Genomic DNA, 15,612 nt, shown 5'->3' with positions numbered 1-15,612 from the left:
AAAACAATATATTAGGTGAATATTGATAGAAATTTTGATGGTAATCAAATTATATAAATAAAAGTATTACATACTATGTATTTTGGCAGATCAAATAGGTAGGTTTATACCCATGATACATTAACAATTATTACGTACCTGTTGCTTTTAAAAACTATTTAAAAGTCACTACAATATTATAAACTTTTTTGTTTCTGTCCTCACAACAATAAAACTAATATATTATACATTTGTTTACCTTTACCTTTACCTCCAAACCACAGCTGCCATATCGGATAATTTTTGACATGTCATTTGAACATCCAATCAGAACAAAGTTATAATGCGCATGCGCCGGGCTGATAGGTTTTAACATATAAAAAAATCACGCTCTATCGCCGGTAAAGAAGTATAACTTCAAAAATAGTAACTTGCATTGGGGATCGAACCCGCTTCCCTTCGATCCCGCCGATCGAAAATCAAAGTTCTTTCCCATTGCGCCACCTTCGCGTATCTGTGGGAATATATAATACATGTGGGAATATACACCAACTGAACGTTTACACCCTAAACTTTTAGACAGTTGTTTATTACTTATATGAATTTAATCAAATTAGTTTTACTTTTGTGGAATTAAAGGAATATTTTGTGAATAACAATGTATTAGGTGAATATTGGTAAAATTTTGATGGTAATCAAATTATGTAAATCAAAGCATTACATACTATTTTGGTAAGTTCATTTTAAATTTTCCAAATAGGTAGGTACCTATGTAGTTTTTTATTAGGATACTGAAACATTTACAATTATTACGTACCCCTGTCGCTTTTAAAAACTATTTAAAAAGTCACTACAATTATAAACTTGTTTTTTTCTCTGCCATCACAACAATAAAAACTAATATACACAACATTTGTTTATCCATAATCTCCATATTGAACAATTATTGACAGATGATTTTAACACCTAATCAGATCCCGTATAACGTTTGAGCGACTAATACCATACTGTCGGAATGCGCATGCGCCCGGGAAAATAAAAATTCGCCCTCGTGCTTAAAGAAGTATAACTTCAAAAATAGCGGAATCCGTTAACCTGTTCACGAAAAAATCGACGATTAAAATGAGCTTAATTTTCTGTATCCCTAACTTATGCCTCGCAGTATATTTATGTTAATCTGTATCGAGGCACAATGAAGATCTTCATGTTTTTCCGTTGTTCATACAAGTTTTTACTGAGAACTTTTCTAATTTTTCTCACACCTCATTACACAATTATATGTTTTAACACACCAGTTTTCTTTTACAATTTGTAAAATTGTAAAGTACAAACAAAAATAACTGTCATTACGAACAATTATGATCTTACGATTAGAATATAGGTGCTTGTCTTTTATACTAAGAAGATCCTGTAAACAATCAAGATCTGTTGTTCAGAAACTGTGAACCGGAGGACAAATACACAATGGATGTATTTATTATCTGAAATCTTATTCATTCAGTAATTACTTAAATGTTACGTTGGCTAACATGCACCAGTATTGTGTTTGTTTATTTTTGAAAACTGGCATTGACACACAGATCATTTGTCTTCTTTCGACCTTCTGAAAAGATAAAAACTGTCATTACCATGTAATGATGGGTGTATGAAAAGATTCTTCATTTTTTTTCCTAAAAAATTAATTACAAGTTTGAATATTATTCTAATTCAGTTATAATTGTTTATTTTTCGAAACAAGGTTATTAGCCCGATCAAAGAACAATCTGACCCCAAAAAAAATAAAGGAGCATGAAAATTTGGGAATAGGTAGTTGAAATAATTGTCTATTATTATACAGGGTGTAACAAAAATACAGGTCATAAATTAAATCACATATTCTGGGACCAAAAATACCTTAATACAAATGTGCACATAAAAAAAGTTATAGCCCTTTGAAGTTATAAAATGAAAATCGATTTTTTCCAATATATCGAAAACTATTCGAGATTTTTTATTGAAAATGGACGTGTGACATTTTCATGGTAAGAACACCTTAAAGAAAAATTATAGTGAAATTTGTGCACCCTATAAAAATTTTATGGGGGTTTTGTTCCCTTAAACCCCCCAAACTTTTGAGTACGTTCCAATTAAATTATTATTGTGGTAACATTAGTTAAACTCACTATTTTTAAAACTTTTCTCCCTCTTAGTACTTTTTCGATAAGGCAGTTTTTATCGAGTTGCGGCTTCTTTTTTAATATGTTTACATAAAAATTTTATGGGGGTGTTGTTCCTTTACACCCCCCAAATGTTTGTGTACGTTCCAATTAAACTATTGCTGCGGTACCATTAGTTAATAGGCTATTGATTATATTCAAAATAAGATAGCTAAAAGGAACTACAACGTTAACGGGGTTTTATTATTTGATATGGTCAATGGACATCTATATATGAAAAAACCGCGGAGTGCTACCATTTAAAGGGGTGCGTTTTTGAGAAATGGGTGAATTAGTCCCTGGGCACAGGTTACATTAGGGTGAGTTCGATCCACTTTTGGTACAAATACGTCTACATAAAAATTGTTTCTGGTTAAATTTCCTATCTAAATATAACTTTTTAAAATCAAAGATACTTTTTTTTACAAAAATATATTCAAAAGAAAAAGCACAAAGATAACCAAAAGAAAGAAATTTTGTTTTTTGTCCCATAACTTTTGTCCACGGAGATATAGATATAGACATTGCTTCACAGAAAAAAAACATACATATTTTCTCTTTAAAATGATGTTTGGTATAGGTCATTAGGATTTACAGTTTTCGAAATATGATTTTTCAAAGTTCGCCACTCACAGCAATTTTGGGCAATTTTCCTTGTTATTTCGCAAATATTGTTCTGTAACTTTTTTCTACGTAACTTTAGGTATATGCGATGGTACACGTAATAGGAATAGAAATCAATTACCTTTAAAATGGTCTACTGTATAACGTTGTACGACTTTTTTTAAAGAGATGATGGTTTTTCAAGGTTTTATACTTTTAACGATTTTTTTATAATATAATATAAAAATTAAACAAAATTATTATATAATATATTATATATTTATTATTTTTTACATTTTTTACGATTATTTTTGAAATTTCTCATTATAACTTTTTTTTCTTGTACATGAATATACTATCTATATATTGCGCAAAAAAGAGGGCTTACTTTCTGTTCTTTAAAATGGTGTATCATCTATATTTAAATACATAATGGAAACCGAGTGATTCTTTGATATTTTTTTACCTGTATTATTTAAAATTATTTCTTTTACAAAAATTACATAAACATTAGTCTTAAAAAACATCACTTTAGTTAAAATTATTTAAACGTTGACATTTAAAAAATTTTCAAAATCAAAGTCCATCTCTTCGTTAGCATTAGCTTCAATATCTTCCTCTGACACCTCAGTTATCTTAGAGTTCCCACAATTAGTACCCATGCACATGCACCCTTTGCAGAATATTGAACAACTAATTCCTATCTTCCTACAACCGCAGTTTTTTGTACATCCTTTGGTACATTTACATGCTATTTTTTCAAGCAAAGCTTGTGGTGCAGGAGCTTTGACAATAAATATTGGAATTAATCCATATTTTCAAGTTTTCCCGACCGGGTCAAGTGGATATAAAGTATTACCTATAAAAAATAAGATTCAATCATAACACACAATCACATAAAAAAGTTATAATGAGGAATTTAAAAAATAATCCTAAAATCAAAAATCGTTGCAAGTACTTATTACAATTTGAAAAAGCATATCTTACTCAAAAATAACCCTAGAATTTTTTATAATACATACACCATTTTAAAGTAAACAGAATAAGCTTTCTTTTTTATTATAAATATACCATATAGAAAAAAAAGTTATAATGGGAAATTTAAAAAATAATCGTAGAAAATATAAAAACTCGTTAAAAGTCTTGAAAAAGATAACCTCGTTAAAAGAAGTCGTACAACATTATATAGTAGACCATTTTAAATGTAGTTGATTTCTATTCCTCTTATATGTACCATTGCATATACCTAAAGTTACGTAGAAAAAAGTTACAGAACAATATTTGCGAAATAACAAGGAAAATTGCCCAAAATTGCTATGAGCGGCGAACTTTGAAAAATCATATTTCGAAAAGTGTAAATCCTAATTGACCTCTACCGAACATCATTTTAAAGAGAAAATATTTAAGTTTTTTTTCTGTGAAGCAATGTCTATACCTATATCCCCGTGGACAAAAGTTATGGGACAAAAAACAAAATTTCTTTCTTTTGGGTTTCTTTGTGCTTTTTCTTTTGAATATAGTTTTGTAAAAAAAAGTATCTTTGACTTCAATAAGTTATATTTAGATAGGATATTTAACTAGGAAAATTTTTATGTAGACGTGTTTGTACCAAAAGTGCATAGAACTCACCCTAATGTAACCTGTGCCCAGGGACTAATTCACCCATTTCTCAAAAACGCACCCCTTTAAATGGTAGCACTCGGCGGTTTTTTCATATAGAGAGATTCATTGACCATATGAAATAATAAAACCCCGTTAACGTTGTAGTTCCTTTCTATAGTACATAATCAATAGCCTATAAACCCAATGTTACTATAACTTTTTTGTCTCTTAGTATATTTTCGATAAGGCACCTTTTATCAAGATGTGGCTTCTTTTTTAATATGGTTCAAAATATGCCTAAAAATGTAAATTATAAATAAATTTTCATACGATTACCAAGTCTCCATAATCGTAGTTAACCATTTAAAAATATGTGGTGAATTTGACTAATATTCAAAATATCTCAATAAAAACTGACTTTTCGAAAAAGTACTAAGAGGCAAAAAAGTTTTATTAAAAACATTGTGTTTAACTAATGGTACCACAATAATCATTTAATTGGAACGTACACAAAAGTTTGGGGGGTTTAAAGGAACAAAACCCCCATAAAATTTTTATGGGGTGTCAAAATTTTACTATAATTTTTTTTGTAAGATGCTCCTGACATAAAAGTACCACGTGTCTAGTTTTAATAAGAAATCTCTAGGAATTTTCGATATATTGGAAAAAATCGATTTTCATTTTGTAACTTCAAAGGGCTGTAACTTTTTTTATGCGCATATTTAAACTAAGGTAAGTTAGTTTCAATCGAACTATTTTTGGTCCCAGAATATGCGATTAAATTTATTACCTGTATTTTTGTTACACCCTGTATAAAAAAAAGTTTACAATTCTACATCCCCACCATTTTACAAAAATGGAGGGGAATACCCCCCTCTCGAAGATAAAAAAAATACATTCAAAATAAGACCGGAATTGTATAAAATGACTAATTCTAAACAACTTTTCTTCTATAGAGTTTTTTCACTAAGTCAATACAAAAATAAAGTGTACCAACAATATTTTGGGCATAACTTACTTACTTTTAATGTTAGGAGTTTTTTTTTTTAAATAAACCTTTTTTAAACACTTAAAAAAAGTTGTAATGAATTTTCCCCGAAAAGTGCTCCGTTTTTTGGTTATTTCACATTGAAATATTCGATTTGGAATTTGACGAAGAAGAACCTACATTTCATTAGCTGCAACTCTGCTTCTACTGTGTCTGCAGACCTCACGCATACACCATTTTTTTCAATTTTTTATAAGCTATATTTTTTCTAAGAATATTTTTTTCGCTAAAATGCTTACTTTTTGAGTTATCTCCGAAAAACCGTCCAAAAGCATTTTTTTTTTGGTTAAAAATTAACACATTCGCTCGCAAATAACTCGAAAAATATTGACTTAGTAAAAAAAAACTCTATAGAACAAAAGTTACTTAGAATTAGTCATTTCATCCAATTCCGGACTTATTTTGAACGTATATTTTTTCACCCCCGAGAAAAAAATTTTCACCCCGTATTTTCCAATTTTTGTAAAATGGAGGGGATGTAGAATTGTAAACTTTTTCTTATATAATAATAGACAATTTCAACTACGTATTCCCAAATTTTCATCCTTCCTTTATTTTTTTGGAGGTTTTCTTAAAATTTTGCCTTCCCTAATCGGGCTATATGGTCGTAACATATATACATATTAGTATTAGATGCATTGTTGATTTAAACTCAACTTACTTTTTCGAATTTGTAGCTTTTGTTTACAAAAAAAGATACTGGATATATTTTCAAAATTCAATATGTAAAATACTTGATGTAACAAATTTTGGTTGAAGTATATACACGACCCGAAATATAAAACTATATAAATGATTTCTTCTCCAACAAAAGCAAATAAAAATATATTTTTAATTGTTTAAAGGATAGCCTTAGGACGAGAAGAAGAAACTGTAAGACGAGAGTTGACTGACTCCCAATTATCATACTTGTTAGTTGTTGCTATCTAATTCCATATCTTAATTGAACTAAGGTGTTGTATAAACACGGTCTCTTAAAAAAATATTGACCGATTCATTGGTGAAGATGAAGATTTTTCAAGAAACCTGACAATCTTGTTTGGTTCGACAGAGCAGGCACTTGAAATTCTTTCTCACAATGTATTTACCAAAATACAAGGAATTTATATTTGTTAATAATTGCAAAAAATTGCAAAAAAAAGAAATAATTAAGTACAGAGTAAGAAAAATAAAATTTGCAGAGGTTAGCAATCACTCTAACTATCGAAACAACTTTTCTAAAGTTCTGAGCTGCAAACATTCCCTTAGTCAAGATATCCTGTTCCCTATTTTGTCTTGGATTGTATACCGCAAGATGCTGTAGTTTTTCTCCAAGCATTATGACACTTCTACATACGCACTTCACCTTCAAGATCATAATCATTCTTTTAATGAACAGTTTTAATTCTTCATATTCAAAATAAAGGCCTTACGCTCCCTTTATTAAAATCTATCGAAACCGATAAATTGAAAAATACAGATATAAATTCTGAATGACCAACTTGAGACAAACAGTTCCCCACTCCTCAACCTCGTAAGTTAAACACTTTAAAATGCAACCCCATAGTAATCTAAATCACTTGAGAAAGGCACTCTGCCGAAACAGCTGTAGTCACATAGTTTTATAATACATTTTGTGAAAGTATCGAAAACAAAAGTTGTCAGTGTTTTATTGTTAGATAAAATGAACTTCCATCAAGTAACGGTCAAATCCATCAAATATGTTTAAACCTCACTAAAAAGTCAATAATCGAGGTATTATAAATTCATTGGATTCAGTAACCGCGAGTAACATTGAAATGTCATGCTTGATATTATTTAACCCTTATCCGGGCAAGGTGGGTCCAACGGGCCCGAGAGACGCCAATTATTTTGTCATAAACTGATAAAAAATTTTTATTGAATTTTATGCATCACTGAATTTGTTTAGAAGTATGTTTACTTCAACATAGTCATGAGCTATTCAAAATATTCATTATCATTTTTGAAATTATTGCGCCGAAAGAATTTTGTCACGTAAACGGGCAACACGGGCCCGTCGCACCCTATTTGTATTTATACCTAAAGTCTAAAATTTTTTACAGAAGTTAATCTGGCAGTCAGGTTATGTTTTTGTGAGTTATCTAAACGACTTTTATGATTCCGGAAATCCAATAATAAAGTTTAAACGTGAGACAAACAATGTAAACATCTCTTTGTTGTGAACATCAAAGAGATGCTTACAATAGGTGTTATATCTATTCTAAATGAATTTTAAAAACTGATAATCAATGTATGTACCTGCACATACAGTGGAACCTCGATAAGCCGGATTAATCGGGACCGCGGCCGATCCGGGTTAGCCGGAGAATATAGTAAAAATTAATAAAATAGGGTACAGATAAACTCCTTTATAATTGCAAAAACATGAAATAAATATGCACAGTACATCTAATTACGTACAGTTATATACGGTATCGTTATTTCTTGGTAAAAAACTAAGTTAGAGTGAAAAAATGTTTTTGTCTGATGAAAGTCGGTCCGGGTTAGCCGAACTTCCGGGTTATCGGAGGCCGACTTATCGGGGTTCCAATGTATTTTGACATAAATAATGCATCTGCTATCAGTCGTTTGATATCGATGTTACTGTCGACAACTAACCTCCTAAAATTGTATTGAATTACAGTGAAAGTAGATAGTGCGAATAAAATGTCCCGAAAACCATTATCTGCTGCAGAACTGCAAGATATTGCAAATAATTTATGTGATTCCGATGATGAAGAACCTCCTGCAGTAGCAAGTGGCATTGAAAGTGACTCTGAAATTGAAGATCACCTTTCGGAAGCAATTGAAGAGGATGATCAGCAAGTAGTATTGAGTGATAATGAAGAAGAATGTGTAGCTACAAGTTCCCAGATTTCAGAGTGTGTAATGTTTGAAACTAAGAATGGAATTAACTAGACGAGTCAACTACAATCGACAGGACGTATGCGATCCTGCGACATAATAAAAAGCAAAATGCACAAAGTAATGTTAGCCCCTGGTCAAAGTGTAGATGATCCTGTTGACTCCTTTTGTTTGTTTGAGGACGAAAAAATTGTGAACGAAATAGTGAAGTGTACAAAATAAAGAAGCCGAAAAAGTCATGGGGATAGAGGACTGGAAATATTGTGACTCTACAGAGCTACATATATGCGTTTATTGGACAACTAATATCTTCAGGTAGATTGTTCTCTTGAGGTAGACTGCATACTATAGTAGCACCTTTTTTTAATCTAGACAATTTAGGGTAAATGTAGAGAAATATATGGGTAAATATGAATAGTTCATTCAAGAACAGTGATGGGCCCAACAGACCCGAGTTTCCCGGTTACGTAAGTAAAATGCGTTGCCCGAATAAGGGTTAAAGGTGTATATAAACAAAAACCCTGGAGATATAGATTATCGTAGTAAGTATTTATTAATGTAAAGACGATTGCGACATCTATTAGGCTATGTCGCTACTATTATTGTTGATGTTTGTACTCGTAGTTTGAATACTAGTAAATAAAGTTTAATTTAGTCAGATTGGAAAAAACGTATTGAAGGATTAAAGGCACCGAATCCCAACAACCAATCCTATTTTACCACAAAATGAACAAAATACATATTTATTCTTTCAAGATTTACTCCTCTTTGCCTTACATAAAATCAGCCTGCATTAAAGTTCCATTAGGGAAGGTGATGCTTCAATAATTTGCATCATCCCCGAACAAGCAAAATCTAATTTGAATTTATACTGTTTAGTTTCCCAACTTCTCCAAGAGTGTTGTTGACACTAGAAAGTCAAATTTGCGCGGATTTCTACATTGTTCTACAAACACTGTTAATGAAATTACTTTTCAAATATGGTTCGGCACTTGTTCACTTAGTTGGGACACGCTTTGGGAAATTCGTATTCCGTTTTGTTTGTGTTGAAAAATTGAGATTTAAGCCAATATTACAGGAAACATCTAGTTTTGAACTATTTTTCGTTTAATAATTTAATTCTATCTGATTCACGTGCATGATAAATGTGCAGATATTCGTGGAATGGTAAATATCAAAGGAAAATCAAATCGGGCGATCTAATGGAAAGATTCATCAATAGTCTTTAAATAAACAAATAATAACAAAACAGATACTGACTCTCTCACTTTGCCTCATGATGAAATTACCAACAAAGTGTTTTGTTGTATTTTAATATTTTAATTCCACAAAAATCAAACTAATTTGATTAAATTTAGACAATAAGCAACTGTAAAAAAGTTTAAAACGTTCAGTTGGTGTGTATTCCGACATCACTAGTGTGTCTAAGTAGCTGAATGTTAACGTGCCTTGATATACAACCTAATGACCCTAATATACACGGGTTCGATCCCCAATGCAAATCTTTATTTTTTTGATATATTTTATGATTCTAAGTATATTTATTATAACATTTTTTTTAGAAAATTCGTATTTAGTTAAAATTTTTGCCAACAATTGTGCAGAAATAATTTCTTTGTGGCATTTTTCAATGTGTTTTATTCTTTTATATATTTTTTTTAATTTTAGGTATTATTTTAATAAAAAATTTTGGAAAGTAGTAATTATTAAAATTAGTTTAATATTTAAATAAAATATAAATAAACTATTTCAAGTATATTGATTTCGTTGACAACATATAATAGAAGTATAACTTCTTACGTGCGTTCAAAGTACACACACATTCTTTTTTTTTTTTTGTTGTAATAATTTTGTGTGTGTAAATAAGAATAAAAGTTGTCTTAATTTGTTTTCATTGTTTATTACTATTATTTTATAAAATAGTTTATTCATTTTTTATTTTTTATTTAGATTTATAATACTTTGTATCTGGTTTAAATTTAAATAAACCTGGTTTACACCAAAAATCCTTGGTCTTTGCCAACCCTGTGGGTACGTGAGTTCATGCATCTTAATTCGTGTTTTTGCTCTCTGGTATATGTTGTCAATAAGTTCAGTATATCTGCACGTTACGTAGTATCAGCAGTAGTGTACACTGCTGCTGTTTAGTGAGAATTTTATTGCCCACACTGTCAAAAGCTCACTCAAAGTGTTCAAAAGCTGTATGTATCGGAATGTTATATTCGTTTGCTTGTTATATAAATATTTTCATAGTTAGGTTACTGGTGAGAAAAAAAAATTAGTCTATTTTGACTCCTTTTTTATACGTTAATAGCGTTATTGCGTGTTCCAGTCTTCGGTGATCTTTCTTTATACAACACTGAAACTTGTAAGTGGTAATTCTTTTCAGTCTAAAATTCTACTTAGTAAGTAAGAGCTAAAAATTCTGGAGTTCAATACTTGGAACTAAGTCTACTCATACTCATGTCCTATATTTTTCTTCGTATAATTTACTGAACAATTATATATTTTACACCACATTGTGTTTTTACAATGACAAGTTAGCGATTGTTTAATCACTGACTTTTCTTAGTCTTTACTTTTTTAGTGGTTTTAAAGTAATCTTTCTGAGTCCGGCCCTAGTTAGTCCTTTCTCTCTCTTCTATTGTATCCGAATAGGTACATCTTTCTTCCAACCTCGTAACGATCTCAAGGCCCGATGGTCGACTCAGATCCTGGGACGTTAATTTAAATAAATATTTATACAGTTAGGTTCTTGTTGCAGTCGTTCCTCTTGTTGAATAAAATTAAATTGATAATAGATATTGTTTATTTACGTGTCGACCAGCCATGCATAATTTTGTAATTTTGAACTCTCGAATTTTAAAAAGTCGTATTCAAAGTCGAGTTCAAGAGGTGAGTACACTGGAATCGGTGGTACAAAAGAATTTATTAAAACATTGATGCTATTCTTTTTTCTTTAGTAAAAAACAATTCTCATAAATAATGGATGGTTATCCTCGTCATATTTGAAACCAACAAATGTGTACATGAGAAAAATAATGTTTCTTTCTTTTATCTGATATTATCCACAGTTTTCTCCCTTGCTTAAATTTGCCAACCCCCCCCCCCTAAATTAAAGTTATCAATATGTTTGAAGCACTGTCGAAGACAAGCAAAAATACGGTGGTTAAGTTTTAACTGATAATTTACTTTACATTTATCTAGAGAAATATACAATTATTAGTTCAAATATAGAAGAAAATTACAAATTTTATTGTTTCTAAATTGTAATGGTAAATAGTTACTGATTAAATAATATCAATAACTCTCCAAATTTTTCTTAACGAGCAATTGAAAACATATTACCTTACCGTGTAATCAAGAATTACATCCTCATTTTTAAAATTTTAAAACAGAAGTATACAATCATACATCACAACTACGTATTTATATAGTATTTAAAATTTTAACTTACGATGTGTGAACTGATTGGTTGCCAAAAATGAATACACACCTGAAACAAGAAACAAGGTTTAAGAAACTACACAACAGAAAAAAAATATATATTTTTGTAATGGTGAAATCGTACATAGATATAATATAACTTCATTTATTCAATATTAAAAAATAATCTTCCCTTCTATTCTATACATTTTTCATTATGGTAGGGGAGCCCAAGCGGGGATTTTTGCAGTTACTCGAGCGCGTCAGATTATCATATGGGAGGAACCTGGTACCCTGCAGATGTACCTCTACCATATATTGGCTCTTAACACAGGGAGGTTCGTTAATGGGGGTCCGAAAAAAAAAATATCTATGGTTAAAAATACTCGAAAATGTCAGATTAAGATAAGGTATGTTAAGTACATGCAAGAGAGTGTATATTTCAAAAATCTGACGATTTGAGCGGGGCGCGTAAGGAAATTGGTGAGTCAAAAAGTTTCACAAAAGAAAAGCGAATATTTCGGGAAATGAACGTCAGATCGAGAAACGAAAAAATACGTCTTCAATATTTTTCAAACATCTATCGAATGGTACTAAACATGACCCCCCAAGGAGAGAGGGTTGGGGGGTAAATTTAAAATTTTAAATACAAACCCCGCGATATTTCGCAAAATGAAAATCAGATTGAAAAACTGCAAAATACACTTTTAAAATGTATTTCAAAAATCTACCGAATGGTACCAAACACGACCCCCCACGGGGGTGGGGTGGGGGGTTACTTTAAAATCTTCAATGGGACCCCCAATTTTTTTTGCAGATTTGGATTCTTTACGTAAAAATAAGCAACGCTTATTCGAGACATTTTTTCGAATTATGGATAGATGGCGCTATAATCGGAAAAAACGATTGTTGGAAATGGAAAATTAAATTAAAAAATGACAAGCGCCCGCTAAAATGGAAAATTTTACGTAACTTTTTTTGATTTTAGGACCTAATAATCACAACCCAATTGGTCCCCATAACGCTCGAGTGACTGCAAATTTAGCATACTTTACTCCCCTACTACATATTATGTTTGGATCATCCATCTATAACTGAATTTTTTTAGATCATTTATATATCTATATTATTTATAAAATTACGATTACTTTTTATTTATAATAGTATATTATAAATAGATTATTATGCATAATAGATTATTATGCAACGAGCATTTAATGATGGTCATTATGAAGCGAGTATGAGGGTTACGAAACGAGTCGTATGCGGCGAGTTTCGTATAGAGTGCGAGCTTCATAATGATAATTAAATGCAAGTTGTATACACTATTTTTTCTATGATCATTCACAACAAAAAATATATTCAAATTTATTAATTTTGTAACAAATAAATTCAGTAGTTTGTCAGTTTGACGGTTTGTTTACATATTGAGAACTGTCAAAGCGTATGTACTTATTTGACTAGCCATTGGTCATTCCGCGTGTACCACCTTTATCGCGAATGCCATATCGCGATTCTATTGGTTAAAAATCTGTACCTTAATGAAAATCTGTACCATAATGAAGTTCATTATGATACAGGTAGTGACATCATAATTGATATATATTATAGTATGAGCATTATGAGAATAGAAAAACATATAGAATAACTTTTAAACTATAATTAAAATATTTTTCTTCCTTTGCTCTACGTTTGGCTATTTTTATAAGGTTCAAAATTACGGGATAAATTCATTTTTTGAGAAAAGACCACTTTGGACAAAAATCCCGAGACAGGTCGATTTTTATTTTTAAATTATGACTTTTTGACATATATGCCATAATAATGACGTCATCCATGTGGGCGCGATGACGTAGTTGATGATTTTTTAAATGGGGATAGCAATCGTGTGGTATCTCATTTGAAAGGTTATTAAATTCCTTTTATAGTCTTCGGATTTTTCTCAAAAGTGCCCTATTCTCGACAAAATGGATTTATTCCATAATTTTGAGCCTCTCTATATGTATCTTCCTTTCGTCCTTCCTGGTTGATAGTATAGATTTTTATACGCTTTAGCTCTGCTTTAGCTTTTGCTATTTCTGTTTTCTTTTTGCTACTCTACATTGTTTTCCATAAACAATAAACATTTGCTAAAAGTCTATAAATGAAATTTAATTATTAGTTTTAAATGAGATATTAAAACATAAAAAACATAAATTTCCGTCTATTTTCCCATCCGTTATTCGAAAATTTTGTTTAAGCAAGCATATATACAATCTATAAATTTTATCATGTAATGTATGATTAAAACCGAACATTTTGTTTGCTTCATTGATGAGAAACGACTTGCCAGTTCTATTGGCCATACAATCTCGATAATTAGCTTATGAAAATAAATGAAGTGCATTTATATTCGTGACGTTATTGATTGTAGCACTAAATCAAATTTAATAAAAATAAATTGTCGTGGCACATATGCGGAATATCCATATATCATTTAGCTGTTGGGGACCGAGTGTCGTCAACCTCTTGGTCGTCCCCCTCTTTTTGGAATGCGTTTTCTCATTCTGTTATAAATACAGGTCTCCGGTTCGTGCAAAAAATGTTTGATCGATCTGTGGACAAGGAAAATGTGAAAAGTTGGCTCGTTTTACGCCTTTAAAAGTTTTCCTTTTATTTTTATTTCTGTTGACAAATATTTGACAAAAAAATATTGCTGAATGTTTCAATAATGATTTTAGATATTTGTGAATTTTTTCCAATTATTGGAAATAATGAAAAAATAAGTATTAATTAATGTTGGATAAAATTGCCAAACTTCCAAAAATAAGATCTTGAGGAAGCTTCATTTCTCCTCCCGTGATCATCATCGATGAAGAATCACCGGTTGCTTTATGTTCTGAACCTCTATAGGCTAGTACAAATAGAGGCTAGACCTAGACAAACAGTTCTATGACTGACCATATTTTTGACCATTATGTCTGATTGATAGTGCGAGTTTTCGTAATGCCCTAGATTTTCATTAATTCTGCCATAATTCTGATACAAAATTCAGAATGAAAATTTTTGATCAGAATGTAACTCTAAAGAACTCCATGTCTTGATACGACATGTGTTATGAATGCTTCTGCTACTGTAGATTCTTGATTAAAAAGGGTGCAATTTCAGGCCATTTTGAAAAATAATACATCGCAACCATTAAGTACTTGTTGACAAATTGAAGAGTGTCAGATGCAGAATTCACCATTATAATAAAATTAAAATGGTAAATATTTATTTAAATCTGAGACTTTTCGTGTTGAAGTTCTTTCTGGTACATCCTTAATCTGCGACTTTTACAATTTATAAGATCGCAGACGACAATATAGAAAACAAAAAGGATTCCTTGCAATCACATTCCGTTTTCATTCGTCTAGGAAAAGGACAGAGGGGGAACTTTCTAGTACTCAAATCTGATCGCTGGATCGCGTCCCAATGTGAATTTGAATGATCTTTCAAATTCTCCTTAAATTGATGGTTGAGCTGTTTTTTGATTCAGAGGAGTGCACGCTAGCGCTGTTGATAAAGCCTGAAATGGTGGAAACAGCTGTCCAGCGATTGTGCATGTGCATCCCTCTGAATCAAAAATAAGCAAAACCATCTTTTACATTAAGTACTTGTTTCCACTCTCTGTCATTGGAACTGTAGGGACTTCTCTCCATCCTACTGTATGGAGAATATCCACTGCAAGTCGTTCAAAAGACTCTCCGGAAATATATGCTGTCACTTTATTACGACTTCTTGTTCTAGAACGTTTTCTACCGTTACATAAATCGCATTTCTTACACTATTTTTCTACATCTTGGCGACAATTGATCCAGTTAAATCTGTCTCAAACTCTGAAAAGTGTTTTAAGTCATTATCTTTCTTTTGGGA

At 31.0% G+C, this 15,612-nt stretch overlaps 1 protein-coding gene across 4 annotated transcripts in view; it reads right to left on the bottom strand.

Annotated features, from left to right (window-relative positions):
* The window catches only part of LOC126884667 (frizzled-2), a 404,908-nt gene that overhangs the window by 84,633 nt on the left and 304,663 nt on the right, over positions 1 to 15,612 (bottom strand). The window contains exon 2 of one of the 4 annotated variants that reach the window (XM_050650738.1): positions 11,750 to 11,788. The exons of the other annotated variants lie outside the window; for them this stretch is intronic. The gene's annotated coding sequence lies outside the window, so the exon portion shown is untranslated. The remainder of the gene's footprint in view (positions 1 to 11,749; positions 11,789 to 15,612) is intronic. 4 annotated transcript variants of the gene reach the window in all.

Source organism: Diabrotica virgifera, chromosome 5 (genome assembly GCF_917563875.1).
Source record: "Diabrotica virgifera virgifera chromosome 5, PGI_DIABVI_V3a".
NCBI classification, from domain to species: domain Eukaryota; kingdom Metazoa; phylum Arthropoda; class Insecta; order Coleoptera; family Chrysomelidae; genus Diabrotica; species Diabrotica virgifera.
Note: the sequence above shows the minus strand (reverse complement) of the source record. Positions and strands in the feature narration are given on the sequence as shown.